Here is a 14,880-nt window from a genome sequence, read left to right as displayed (position 1 = left end):
AGATCGATAACAGCATATAGATTGTTGAAAGATGCTTCTAATGATTTTTGCCAGCCATCATCCTTCAGCATGCCACGCCCTATCTCTTAGGCTTTAGTCTTGTCTGAGAATTGATTGACCTTGCCTCCCAGCTGCCTCCCTCTCTCCCTCCCTCCCATCCAGCAGCCAGACAGGGAGAAGAAAGAAGAATGTATTGGCCACCACAGGCTATTCGCAGAAAAGCTCTGAGAATCACAGGGCTGAAAGGTACGTTCAAGTCTATCTCAGGATACAGATATGGAAACCGAGGCCCAGCGAACGGCTGTGACTTGCCCAAGGCTGAATGAACCCGGATTTGGATGCCTGGATTTCAGCCTACTCTTTTCCAACCCTATCACCCCACCTCTCATGTTTGCCCCAGAGAAAGAGGGAGTGGAGGGAGCAGATGAATGCATTTCTGATGATCTTTGCAGACCTAATAAATCTGCCTGACAACAAGGTGTGGTGGAAAGATAATGAGCCTGGAAATCACATAGACCCAGGCTGGATCTCAACCCCACCCCTCACTCCCTTGGGCAGGTAACTGACTTCTCTCGGTCTCTGCTCCTCCACCTGTATGAGGGCAATCATATTTACCTTGTAAGGTGGTAAAGAAGATTAGATCTTGTGTCTGGGAGACACCAAGATCAAAGCCTGGCGTGCACGTAGCAGGTGAACAGAAGTGACTGGCTTTGGTGCAGCCCATCCAGCTCCTCCCATCCACACCATTTTCTGGGCTCCCTCCTCTTCCTTTGTCCTGCCTTATCCTCCAGGTCAATGGCCATAGAAACTTCCAGGGAAGAGCCAGCAATGGAGGAAAGTAGGACAATCTTTAACCACAAAATCTTTAGCACAGGAACATTTCCCTGATTGTTGCAGATGAAAGCACTTGGAGTGAATAGGTTGTCTAAGCCTAAGCTGAGACAAGCTCACACGGCATAGTTTCAGGCCTGCACAGTTCCCTTTAGAGGTGCCCACAGGAGGCTGCATGCATGAGCTTTTTTTTTTTTTTTTTTTTTTTTTTGAGACAGAGTCTCCTCTGTCGCCAGGCTGGAGTGCAGTGGTGTGATCTTGGCTCAATGCTGCAACCTCCTCCTCCTGGGTTCAAGCGATTCTCCTGCCTCAGCCTCTCAAGCAGCCAGGACTACAGGCACATGCCATCAAGCCCGGCTAATTTTTTTGTATTTTTAGTAGAGATGGGGTTTCATCGTGTTAACCAGGATGGTCTTGATCTCCTGACCTCGTGACCCACCCACCTTGGCCTCCCAACGCGCTGGGATTACAGGCGTGAGCTACCGTGCCCGGCCGCATGAGCTTTTAACACTACTTTCTTGGCAGTGATAATTTGCAGGTTAAAAAAATATATATGGGGGTGGTGAGGAAGGGGAGGGAGAGCATTAGGACAAGTATCTAATGCATATGGGCTTAAAACCTAGATGGCGGGTTGATAGGTGCAGCAAACCATCACAGGACATGTATACCTACGTATCAAATCCGCATGTTCTGCACATGTATCCCAGAACTTAAAGTTGAAAAAAAAAAAAATGGGCCTGGCATGGTGGCTCAAGCCTGTAATTTCAGCACTTTGGGAGGCTGAGGCAGGTAGATCACTTGAGGTCAGGAGTTCAAGACCAGCCTGGCCAACATGGTGAAACCTTGTCTCTACTAAAATTATAAAAAAACAAAATAGCCGGGTATGGTGGTGGAGACCTGTAGTCCCAGCTACTCGGGAAGCAGAGGCAGGAGAATCACTTGAACACAGGAGGCAGAGGTTGCGATGAGCCAAGATTGCACCACTGCACTCTAGCCTAGGTGACAGAGCGAGACTCCGCCTCAAAAAAAAAAAAAAAAGTCTCGGTCTGGGCACAGTGACTCATGCCTGGAATCCCAGCACTCGGGAGGCCAAGACAAGAGGATTTCTTGAGCCCAGTAGTTCAAGACCAGCCTGGGCAACATAGTGAGGCTCAGTTTCTACAATATATATATATATATTTTTTGCAACAGAGAGACCTAGTCTCAAAAAATTTTTTTAAAAAATATCATGTGATGCAACCAGTACAGTGGGACTGCAGTACAGTGGATGTGTCTTGGCATATCCACGATCAGGGGATCATCCCACAAGACAGGCCTGCTTTCTCAAAATCAGTGCTTTTCGCCCCAGGAACCTGCTGCCACGGAACATGGGTCCACAAACTATAGCCTGTAAAATAAATCCAACCAGAGCCCGTTTATATAAAGAAAGTTTCGTTAGAATACAGCCGTGTTCATTCCATGATGCATTGTGCATGGCTGCTTTCGCAATACAACAGCAGAGCTGAGTCGTTAAAACAGACAGCAGAAGGCACACCACACCTAAAATATATACTCACTTGCCTTTTGCAAGAAAAGTTGCAATCCCCTGTTCTAGACTCTATCCAGCAATGCTGCATGACAGGGAAGGCTTCTTAGTAAAAGGCAATCAATAATTAGTACACATACGGCGATGTATTGTTTACCGAGTGTGCTCATGAACGCGATCCCAGCAATCCTGTGAGACGGAGATTCTCATTATTCCTGTATTACAGAAGAGCATACTGAGACTCAGAGAAGCAAAATAATTTACCCAAGGTCACACAGAGAGCCAGAGGTGGAGCTGGGAGTTGAGGCCAGGCCAGGTGATCTAAGAACCCAAGCATCCCCACTATTCCACCCTGAAGTGGAGAAGCCCTAGGCTGACTCCAGCACTACTACTCACCAGCTGGTGACCTTGGGAAGGTCACTTAGCCTCTCTGGACCCTAGTGTCTTCAAATCCAAAATGAGGTGTCACAAAGCTGAGCACAGTGGCTCACACCTGTAATCCCACACTTTGGGAGGCCAAGGCAGGAGGATCACTTGAGGCCAGGAGTTTGAAACCAGCCTGGGCAACACAGCAAGACTCCATCTCTACAAAAAAATAAAAATAAAAAATCAGCCAAGTGTGGTGGCACATGCCTGTAGTCCCAGCTCCTCACAAGGCTGAGGCAAGAGGATCCCTTGAGCCCAGGAGTTTGAGTCTTCAGTGAGCTATGATTGCACCACTGGACTCCAGCCTGGGCAACAGTGTCAACCCCTGTCTCTAAAAAAGAAAACAACAACAACAACAACAAAAATGAAGAGTTGTTCATTGGCAAGCCACCAAAATACTCATTTTGATAGATGCTAAGGGACTCTCCAAGCAAAACCCACAACGCAAACAGCCTGTGAAACATCTCCTGAGGCAAAAACCCGGTTTCCCTCGCCTGATCCGACGCCTCTTCCACCCACAGACGGATTATAGAAGAAGCTCCCGGGCAGGCCTGTGGATGGGAAGGAAGGGGGTCAGGAGAGACCTGCTTTGAGGACTGACCCTCCTAAAGCCCTTCAAGTGCTCCTGGCCCCCAAAAAAGCCCCATCAGAGGGTAGAGACATTAGCAGCAGGCAGGAGAGGTTGCTGAACACACACAGACACCCCTACCCCACACCAACCCCACCGCCGCTCCCTGGTCATGCGGCCTCCTGAGAGAGCAGTCTGCACACTGCCAGGAAGCCCCCACTGCCTCAGTGGTGCTAGGCTGCCTCACACCTGTTGGGCAGGTTGGGGCAGGGGCAGGTAAAAGCAGGAGGGAGAATGCTAGTCCCTTTGTTGCAGGAACTGCCATCTCTCTGTGTCAACGTCACTGTCTCTTTCTCTCTTTTCGTATGCTCTCCCAGAGCACCCCCCAAAATCATTATTAACATGATAAATAAAAATGAGAAGCAAGTTATTAAATGTAAAATATGCAAAGTTCCTCCCAGAACTCATCGGGCAGTTCATAAATGTGGCAGCTTAATGTTGCTGCTGATGCAGGCAGCTGATGGAGCCTCGCCGGCTCCTGGCTAATTGAAGCTGTTAAGGAAGTGGAAGACAGAGGTGGTTTCAGGTGGCTTCTCTCCCACCTGTGGGAGGATCGGAAGAGTGGCCCTCAACTAAGACCCAAGACCAAGTCCATAGTCCTCGTCATGTACCCTGCAGCCACTGACGCCAGGGCCAAGGGCCTGGAAATTCCCAACCTAGCCAGATCTCAGAGTCTCCACCTGGACCCCACTTTACGATCTAAGAGGATCCTCACCTCTCATCTCCAGAAAAGCATTTCTTTTCTTCTCTTTTTTTTTTTTTTTAAGAGATGGGGTCTTGCTCTGTCGCCCTGGAGTGCAGTGGCATGATAAGACCTCACCGCAGCCTCAAACTCCTGGGGCCCAAGGGATTCTCCCACCTCAGCCTCCCCAGTAGCTGGGACTACAGGCACACACCACCATGTCAGGCTAATACTTTACTTTTTTTTTTTTATGGAGATAGGGGTCTCACTATGTTGCCCAGGCTGGTCTCAAATTCCTGGCCTCAAGCAGTCCTTCTGCCTTGGCCTCCCAAAGTGCAGACATTACAGGCCTGAGCCACTGCATTCGGCCTAAGAAATGCATTTTCACACAGAGATTGGGGCAGGGTCCAGAAATGGTTTGTTTTAGGGTAACTGGAGGGATTCTGACTCACAGAAGCCCTTGTCCTCAAAACCCAGGCCAAGTAGAAACAACCCATCTGTCTACCAACAGATATGGATAGCACCTTGTGGCACACACTTGTGATGGTGTTCAGGCATAGGAGGAATAAAGCGTCGATGCCGCAGCGCAGACGGGCCTTGAAAACATGATGCCGAGTGGAAGAAGCCAGGGACAGGAGGCATATGATTCCATTTCCCTGAAATATCCAGAATAGGTCAATCTACAGAGCCAGAAAGTGGACTCACAGCGAGGAACTGCTTAACGCCTGCAGGGTTTTGTTGTGGGGTGAGGAAAGGGTTTTGCAGCTAGACAGAAGTGGAGTTGCACCACATTGTGAGTGACTGAATGCGGCTGAATTGTTCACTTTAAAAGGTTTAATTTTAAATGAATTTCACCTCCATTTTTAAACTGGGGGAAAAACCACAAAGCCCAGGCTGCTTGACCTCCCCACGTCCTGTGAAGTTGCGCTCCTTTTCGCGGGCTTCTGATTTTTCCATCAGGAAACTCGATCAAGACCTAGCTCTGTCACCCAGCTCCTTGCCTAGAAGGGGGTGACCCAGGGGCCTCTGGCTTCCCCCTCTTCAACTCATCGAAGCGTCAGAAAGACCTGCAGCCATTTCCTCCAGTCAGCGGGCATGGAAGAGGAGCAAGGGAACCTTTGGGAGGCAGAGCTCAGTACAGCAGAATGAACAGGAGCTTCAAGACCAAAGAAGCCAATGCCACCACTCCACTGTGATGAAGGGTGAGTAGAAGGCAGGTGGAAGGGGGCATTATTGCAGCTCTGCTTTGCCTGGATTTAGCTGTGCGATCTTGAATAAGACCCTTGAATTCTCTGATCCTCAATTTCCTCATCTATAAAACAGGGATGTAGACATCAGCCTCACCCTCTTCGTGGATTTATTTTAAGCATCAAATGAGATCCTCTTCATGGATTTATTTTAAGCATCAAATGAGATCCTTTGTATATCTGTTATTGATAAAACCAGTGTATTAACCAACAAGCATTTATTAAGGAACTGCTAAATTCCTAGCAGCGTGTTCAGTAATGCCCAGGAAGCAGGGAGTTGGTAGCCAGGTGGAGGGGATGGAGAGTAGCTATGAGGGACAATCCCTGCCTTCTTTATAGGAAGGCAAAACTAACACAAACAAAACCACTAGGAAGCAAAGAACAGTGATCTATGAGCAGTCCTGGTGTATTGACACGGGAAAGATCAAGGATTCTGAACACTGAGAGTTCTAGCCGCACTCTACTGCCAATGCTGTGACCTACTTGGGAGTCATTTAAATATTTTGGTGTTAGATTCCTTGTTTTCCAGGTGAAAGAGTTCAATTAAAAGTCCTCAGCCGGGCGCGGTGGCTCCACTCCTGTAATCCCAGCACTTTGGGAGGCCAAGTCGGGTGGATCATGAGGTCAGGAGATCGAGACCTCCCTGGCCAACATGGCGAAACCCTGTCTCTACTAACATACAAAAACTTAGCTGGGTGTGGTGGCAGGGGCCTGTAGTCCCAGCTACTCAGGAGGCTGAGGGAGAAGAATCGCTTGAACCTGGGAGGTGGAGGTTGCAGTGAGCAGATATCACACCACTGCACTCCAGCCTGGTGACAGAGCAAGACTCAGTCTCAAAAAAAAGTCCTCAGTGCAGTGGCTCACACCACGCCTGTAATCCCAGTATTTTGGGAGGCCGAGGCGGCTGGATCTCTTGAGGTCAAGAGTTCAAGACCAGCCTGGCCAACACGGTGAAACCCCATCTCCACTAAAAATACAAAATAGTCGGGCGTGGTGGTGTGCACCTGTGATCCCAGCTACTTGGGAGGCTGAGGCAGGAGAACTGCTTGAACCCAGGAGGTGGAGGTTGCAGTGAGCTGAGATTGCACCACTGCACTCCAGCCTGGGTGACAGAGGGAGAATCTGTCTCAAAAAAAAAAAAAAAAAAAAGTCCTCAGAGGCTCTTTCTAGCTTTAGGAATCTGATACTTAGCCAAATTAAAAGGCAAAAGAAAAACCAGGAAATATACTTTTATTAAATAAGCCAGAAGATGACTGCTTTTGATATGTAAAGAAGTCAATAGGGGCCAGGCGCGGTGGCTTATGCCTGTAATCCCAGCACTTTGGGAGGCCGAGGCAGGCAGATAAAGAGGTCAAGAGTTCGAGACCAGCCTTACCAGCATGATGAAACCCCATCTCTACTAAAAATACAAAAATTAGCTAGGCGTAGTGGTGCATACCTGTAATCCCAACTACTCAGGAGGCTGAGGCAGGAGAATCGCCTGAACCCGGCAGGTGGAGGTTGTAGTGAGTCGAGATCACACCACTGCACTCCAGCCTGGGCAACAGAGTGAGAATCCATCTCAAAAAAAAAAAAAAAAGTCAATGAGAACAAAGATGACTACCCCAAAAGGAAGAAAAAAATACATAAAGAACACAAGATTCTATACAAAGATTTTCCCACTAATTATGATAAAGAAAAACTAGAAACAGAATAGTTTTCATTTTAATCATGGTAGAGTCACATTACATAGTCATTGATAGTCATATTTTTCATAATATTTAATGATAAAAGAAAGTGTTCATAATCAAAGAGAAAAAAAGAACTTTCATGATTCCAGTTTTGTTTTGTTTTTACCAAAAAAAAAAATAAACAGTCATAAGTAGATGATAAATAGGTCGAAATTAATGAAAGGCTAGAAAGATATACACCAAAGAGTTAACAGTAGTTCTTTCTGAATGTGGATTAATAATTTTATTTCTCCTTTTGTGTTTTTCTGATTTCTACAATGAGCACATTATTTTCTAATTTAGAAAAAATACACATAATCTGCAATACAACAGAAAAGCAAATTCAGGGTTTTACATTCTGTTTCATTAAAATTTAATTCTAATACCAAAATGATAAAAACCTTCACTGAAACAAATTTTCAAAGGTTATTAAAAAATGACTGTTATCTTTCTGAGGCTGTTTCTCCATAACGGCACCCATCTCACTTTGTTGACTAGCCTACCTCTGTTCTCAATTACACTTGCAATTCCTTCGAAGCAGGACAGAAATTGAGTCATATCCACTCATGGCACCAGGTGCCATAATAGGTGCTCAATAAATGTTTGCTGTGGGTGGGCACGGTGGCTCATGCCTATAATTCCAACACTTTGGGAAGCCGAGGCAGGCAGATCACTTGAGATCAGGAGTTTCAGACTAGCCTGGCCAACATGGTGAAACCCCATCTCTACTAAAAAAAAAAAAAAATACAAAAATTAGCTGGGCGTGGTGGCACATGCCTGTAATCCCAGCTACTTGGGAGGCTGAGGCAGGAGAATCACTTGAACCTGGAAGGGAGAGGTTGCAGTGAGCCGAGATCGTGCCACTGCACTCCAGCCTGGGTGGCAGAGTGAGACTCCATCTCAAAAAAATAAACAAATAATAAGATAAAATGAAATAAATAAATAAGTATTTGTTGAATAAAGGGTAAGAATTGAGAGATCATTGGTCTGGAAAAAATTGGACAAGAGGCGATAGAAAGTGAGGTTGGCCTTGAAGGCTGGGCAGCAATGGATATTAATAAATTTATTCATCTACTTAGTGATCCTGCTAGGTCTGAGCACTGCACTGGATACTGTGCCTCGCTGGGAGGAATCGCAGGCTAGGGATAGAGGCAGACTCATGCAAAAAAGATAGGAATAAAATAATGAAGCTAGAACAGGGAACACCAAAGAAGAAGCTGTCCACCCTGCTGGCACAGAGGGCAGTGAGAGTGGTTGGGGAGAGGGACAGGCCATGAGGGCAGTGCTGGAGGGAGAGAGAGGGCAGGAGAAGCCACCCTGCAGCATGCATCACAACTCCATCACCCAGTGACCATCCCCAACTTCCACACAAAGTTCACAGGCAGGGAAGCCAAGGACCTGGAAACGGAAACACCTCCCCAGGAGGGCGTGTCCACACGCCTGCAGCCTGGGTTGGTGTCCCAGCGGGCTCTCCCTGTGTAGCAGTCCATTCTTGCATTGCCATAAAGAAATACCTGAGACTGGGTAACTTATAAAGAAAAGAGATGTAATGAGCTCACCGTTCTGCAGGCTGTACAGGAAGCATGGCGCTGGCATCTGCTTAGCTTCTGGGGGACCTCAGGAAGCTTCCAATCATGGGGGAAGGTAAAAGGGAAGCAAGCGTGTCACATAGCCAGAGCAGGGGCAAGAGAGAGAGGAAGGAACGCCATACCCTTTTAAACAACCAGATCTCATGAGAACTCACTATCACAAAAACAGTACCAAGGGGTAGTGCTAAACCGTTCATGAAGGATCCACCCCCATGATCCAATCACCGCCCATCAGGCCCCACCTCCAACACTGAGGATTACAATTCAACATGAGATTTGGTGGGGACACTGATCCAAACCTATCACTCTATGACCAATATCTTGGACCTCAATATCCAAGTCTGCAAGAATCATGTGTCCAACTCAAACTGGGAAATTATTTTTACCTTGAGAAGAGGTGGTCCTTAAACTGGGGACCCAATAACCATGCTGTCTGCATCACAGTGCCATCACCCCATGGTGATGAAGGGTGAGTGGAAGGCAGGTGGAAGGGGGAGTTTCTCCCTATGTTTGGCTCCCTGACTTTAAAACTGGGGGACCTTACCTGGTGAGTTGGTGGGGCTTCTCCCAAGGAGTTCCCTGAAAGCATGTCTTCTGCCTACAGAAAAAGTGTTGTTGCTGTTGTTGTTTTTAATTTTTTAATTTTCACACACTTAGGGGGTAAAAGTGCAGATTTCTTACATGCATCTATTGCATAGTGATGAAATCTTGGCTTCTAGTGTGTTCATCATCCAAATAGTGAACACTGTGCCCCACAGGTAATATGTCAGCCCTCACCTCTCTCCCAGCCTCCCACCCTTTGGAGTCTCCAGCGTCTATTTCTCCCCTCTGTATGTCCATGTATATGCATTGTTTAGCTCTTACTTATGAATGACCACATGCAGTATTTGACTTTCTGATTCTGAGTTATTCCACTTAGGATAATGGCCTCCAGTTTCATCCGTGTTGCTGCAAAGGACATGATTTTTTTCTTTCTTTCTTTTTTTTTTTTTTTTTTTTTTAAGATGGAGTTTTGCTCTTGTCACCCAGGCTGGAGTGCAGTGGCACAATCTCAGCTCACTGCAACCTCCACCTCCCAGGGTCAAGAGATTCTCCTGCCTCAGCCTCCCAAGTAGCTGGGATTACAGGTGTGTACCACCACACCTGGCTAATTTCTGTATTTTTAGAAGAGACGGGGTTTCACCATGTTGGCCAGGCTGGTCTCAAACTCCTGACCTCAGGTGATCCACCTGCCTTGGTCCCGAAGTGCTGGGATTACAGGTGTGAGCCACTGTGCCCAGCCAATTTTATTCTTGTTTATGGCTGTGCAGTATTCCATTTTCTTTATCCAATCCTTCATTGATGAACACTTAGTTTGATTCCTTAACTTTGCTGTTGTGAATAGTGCTGCAGTAAACATGAGTGCAGGTATGTTTTTTATACAATGATTTATTTCCCTTGGGGTAGATACCCAGTAGTGGGATTGCTGGATGGAATGATAATTTTATTTTTAGTTCTTGAGAAATCTCCATTCTGTTAGGAAGGGGGGTTTTATCTATGCAGTAAATACCAGTGTCTGCAACTGCAGCTGGCCCTGATCTGGAATGCATTATATGAACACAAGCAAATGTAGATTGTTGTCTTCAAGTGGAGCTTCTCGGGGGGGAGGTAACAAAACGTTGCCACTGGCCTGAAAGTCAAATGAGGCTCTGCATGACATGGTGTGACCTGTTGTCCTGACACGCCGGCCCTCCTCTTCCCTCCCGAGGAGAGAAAGCCCAGGATTGGGTACAGAGCCCATGACTTCAACTGCTTCCCAGAGCACCCCTGGACAGCGAGGAATCCTCGTGTGGCAGGTCCGTGGTGTTGCATCATCCCCTCTCCAGGACACATGCACGGCACATTCAGTCGTTCTTCGTGCAGGACTGATTGTCCACCACATGTCTTACACTGGGAGAGGTGCTGGGGGCAGTGGTGACCTCTGAAGGGAGAGCAGACCCAGGTCCAGCCTGCACAATCTTTCCGGGACTGTGGTCAGCCCTCACTACCACCCTGCAGCTCTCCTCCCCTCCACAGACACGTGGAAAGACATCATCGTTGGCTGCTTTTGGGGGGAATGTTTTATGGAGGAAATGGGACTTGAGCAGTCCCACTTTGTGGGAGCAGAAGGTTTCATTACAGGGAAAAAGGCAATCCAGGCAGGGGCATTCAGACCAACCAAGGTACAGAGCAGACAGTGATTCAGAATCCTGGGCCCATGGAGCTGCTGTGGGAGGCGAAGTCGTGAAGGCCCCTCCGACAGCTCCTGCTTATGGGTTGAGAAGACGGCAGGTACCACTCTTCGGACCTCCCCCTGAGAGGAATGATGTGAGGCCTCTTGTTAAAACCTGCTCTGAGCTCTTGCTGTTGCCAGCTCCTAGAGGACGGGGAAAACCTGAAATAGGAATGGCATCCACCCTGCGCGGTGCCCCTCGGGTGAGATCTGCTGCTGCGGGAAAGCACCCGTTCTGACCTGGTGGCAGCTTCCTCTGAGGAGCTCATCCACCGGGAGCATGTTGCCCTGTTCCATGTTCCAGGCAGCACAGTCGGGAAAGAGGACTTAGCTCCGGGCATGCAGGGTGCCCTCCAGGCTCTGCATGTTTGCTGAAGCAGGGACCAGTGGCCGGCACCAGAGCACGTCTCATGAGGTTCCCTTGGTCTAGTGTCCCCGCCTACTCAGCAGACAGCACTAAGCGGGGCCCTAAAGTCCAGGAAAGGGACAGGATTGCCCAGAATTGCCCTACAGAGAGTGAGTGGGCAAGCTGGCAGGCCCAGGCCTGCACCATCCAAGCAGGAGGAGGAACGTCGGGGATGGGCTGTTTTGACATGGTGGTCACAGGCCTGGCCGTGGGAAGGCCAAATGTCACTTTGGTTGAGTTAGACCAAAGTATCCATTGCTTTTCTTTGTTTTCATTCTCTATCTTGACAAAAGCTTGCATGTGCGTGAGTGTGCATGTGTGGGCATATGTGTGTTTGTGCATGTGTGTTCATGTGTGTGTGCATGTGTGTGCATATGAGTATGCATATGTATGTTTGTGTGTGTGTGTGCATGTGAGTATGCATATGTATGTTTGTGTGTGTGTGCGTGTGTGCATGTGTGTATGTGTGTTTTGTTTTACATTGCCACAAGATAAATAGAACCATGACTTACACTTCACAATTCACACAGGGATTTCACGTGCATTTGACAGTTGGAGCATGTGTCCTGATGCCATAATTTTTTCCCCATCTAGAAAGATAAAGGGGTTGGTGTTCATGTTCCCCAAAACCACAGCCCTCTAATGTTATGTCTGTGCCACACCTCTCCCACTGCCTCCCAGCTCCGCCAAAGGGCAGTAAATCACAAAGACTAAGCACTATTCTCAAGGCAGCTCCTGTCCATTCCTTTGGGGCAGGTGTCATTAAGAACTAAAACCAGCTTCTGCCCCCAGGTAAATCCTCCCTCCTTAGCCACACTAATACATCATTTTCCAAACCTCCTGGAGAAGGTAAAACCCTGAACTCTGAGAAGAGGTCAGATGACTTCGACAACAAAGATGGGCTTTTCAAAAGAGGCACAGGGATGGGAGTGGCTGGAAGAGAAAGCAGGAGTCCAGTGCATAATGTTACGCTTTAAACCACATGCCTTTTTCCAGACTGGGTTATTAAATTAATTCAGAACTTATGCTCACACTTAAAAGATTTCTGTCATATTTTATGAACACGATGATCTCAGAGTAATTTGCCCTGGAAATGTGTCATATTAAATCAGGGGCACTAATAAACTTTATTACTTAAACTCCACATGGATCAGACATGGCAGATAAACCATCTTACTTTTGCACTCATCTTTATACCATAGAAATATGGCCCCTCCTATGGGAAAACATAAATAAGCTTGATAGCCTTTCCTCTGCCCCACCATGAATGTATCCATCTGGGCTGGAGGCATCACCTGCCTGTCCTACTACCCCACGCAGAAGCTTAATGTGGGAGTGGGAAGTTTTGATCCAGGCAGAACGATTTCTTCAGGATTTTAAAATGCTTTCATTTCTGTGGCTTTATCACCTTTTGTTCACACTGGCCTGGCCTTTATCCTGGGCTGTGTGTAATAGCTAAGAATTGGTTTACACGAACAAATATGGTATAAAAAGTACTGACTGGTGAGTTACGAGGCCTGAGTTCTTCTGGTTCTGCTACCAGCTGGCTCTGTGATCTGAGCACAAATCAGACAGGACCGTGTAATACAAAAGGCATAGGCGTTGGGATCAGAGGTTTATTTCCATTTAACAGATGTTTTTTGAAAGCGTAACATGATCCAGGCCCTTGGCAGGGCACTAGAGATGCAAGAATGAGTAAGAATTCAATTAGAATCCCAACAGAGTTATTTGGGAAATGAAGTTAAATTGTTACAAAATATGTGTAGATCTGAACCATTCTACAGATTTAAAATATTTGTGATTGTTTTAAAAACTCATATCAAAACATCTAAGAATAGCCAAGAAAATTAGGAGTAGCATGGAGGGACGTGCCTCATGAGATATTAAATACAAAGTCAATGTATTCAAAATGGTGTGGTGTTAGCAAGCTCGTAAGCTCATCTACCAACTTTCAGTCAACAACCCTGTGGTCATGGGAGTTGAGGTGAAAAGAAGGGAAATGATTGCAAGCCAATATTTGGAGCATGTGGACTTCCCAGGAGTCTTCACCAATGCAGGCAGCCAGGCATCCACCTTTCCCTAGGAAACTGTTAATTTTTTTCTGAAAAAAAAAAAACGTAAACTGAAGAGTTTCTGAATTTAGAGAAATGGGATCACTGAAGGACAGGCACAAGGTAAAGATAGTACAATAGTAACAACAGAGAAATTTGGTGAAAGTCCATTCTTTACATGGAGAAACATGAAACTGCCGGCCCTTTCCTGCTCTGTTTCTGGGCCGCAAGCAGCTGAGAACACCCTCACATGCATCACCGGAATTCCGGAGCGGGAGATTGCATGACACTTCCAGGCTAGAAAGAAAAAGACCCTCACATACTAACACTAGTGGGATGCAGTGGTAGCCTGATCTCCCCCAGGAAGTCCCTCCCCTACACACAAACAGCCTCCACTTAAGCATGGATACAGGGCCAAGGACCATCAGACCCTTGAGGAAATATTCTCATAGAAGATACGATCAAAAACAAACACAAGAAAAAGAATTTGGAAGGAAAATAGAGAAGGCAATAATATCCTCAGAGAGATAAGATGATTTCTCATCCATAAACAAAAGTAAAATGCTATTAAAAAACCCAACTTGAAAACAAGAAAGAGCTCTTGCAAATTTAAACCAATAACCAAAATAACATTATTCGGAAGGATTCAAATTAAAAGTTAAGGAAATCTCCCATACATTACATTCAACCAAATGGCAACAAAATAGAAAATAAAAGTGGAAGAGATATAAAAATCTGGTGTAAGCATAAAGGGCTAAAATCCAAATAACAAAGAGCTAAAATCCAAATACCAAGAATGTTGTAAAGGTAGAAGAGAAAAATTGTGCGAAGGAAGTTATTGATGGAAAAAATTAAACATAATTTCCCAGAATTAAAAGACATTGAGGGTACTCCAAGTGACTGTTCTAGTGAATGGAAAAAGACCAGCATGAGGGAAATTTCTGTGAAATTTCAGAATATCAAAGATAAAGAGATGATCCCTACAACTTCCATAGCTCAAGATGGGGATGGAGGGAGCAGGTACGTTAAAAGTAATAGGAATCAAAATGGGTCAAACTTCTCAAAAGAAAACCTAGATGTCAGATGATGGTGAATCAATGTCTTAAAAGTTATTGGCCGGACACGGTGGCTCACACCTGTAATCCCAGCACTTTGGGAGGCCAAAGTGGATGGATCACTTTAGGCCAGGAGTTCGAGATCAGCCTGGCCAACATGGTAAAAACCCCATCTCTACTAAAAGTACAAAAATTAGCTGGGTGTGGTGGTGCACACCTGTAATCACAGCCACTTGGCAGGCTGAGGCACAAGAATCACTTGAACCCAGAAGGTGGAGGTTGTGGTGAGCCAAGATCACGCCACTGCACTCCAGCCTGGCAACAAAGTGAGACTGTCTCAAAAAAGTTATGAACAGTCAGATGTGGTGGCTCACACCTATATTCCCAGCCACTCTGGAGGCTGAGGCAGGAGGATCTCTTCGGCCCAGGAGTTTGAGGGTGCACTGAGCTATAATTGCACCTCTACACTCTAGCCTGGGC

At 46.5% G+C, this 14,880-nt stretch overlaps 1 protein-coding gene across 1 annotated transcript in view; it reads left to right on the top strand.

Annotated features, from left to right (window-relative positions):
- Positions 1-14,880, top strand: part of ERLIN2 (ER lipid raft associated 2) — a 372,918-nt gene that overhangs the window by 249,163 nt on the left and 108,875 nt on the right. The window lies entirely within an intron of this gene.

Source organism: Macaca thibetana, chromosome 8, assembly GCF_024542745.1.
Source record: "Macaca thibetana thibetana isolate TM-01 chromosome 8, ASM2454274v1, whole genome shotgun sequence".
NCBI classification, from domain to species: domain Eukaryota; kingdom Metazoa; phylum Chordata; class Mammalia; order Primates; family Cercopithecidae; genus Macaca; species Macaca thibetana.
Note: the sequence above shows the minus strand (reverse complement) of the source record. Positions and strands in the feature narration are given on the sequence as shown.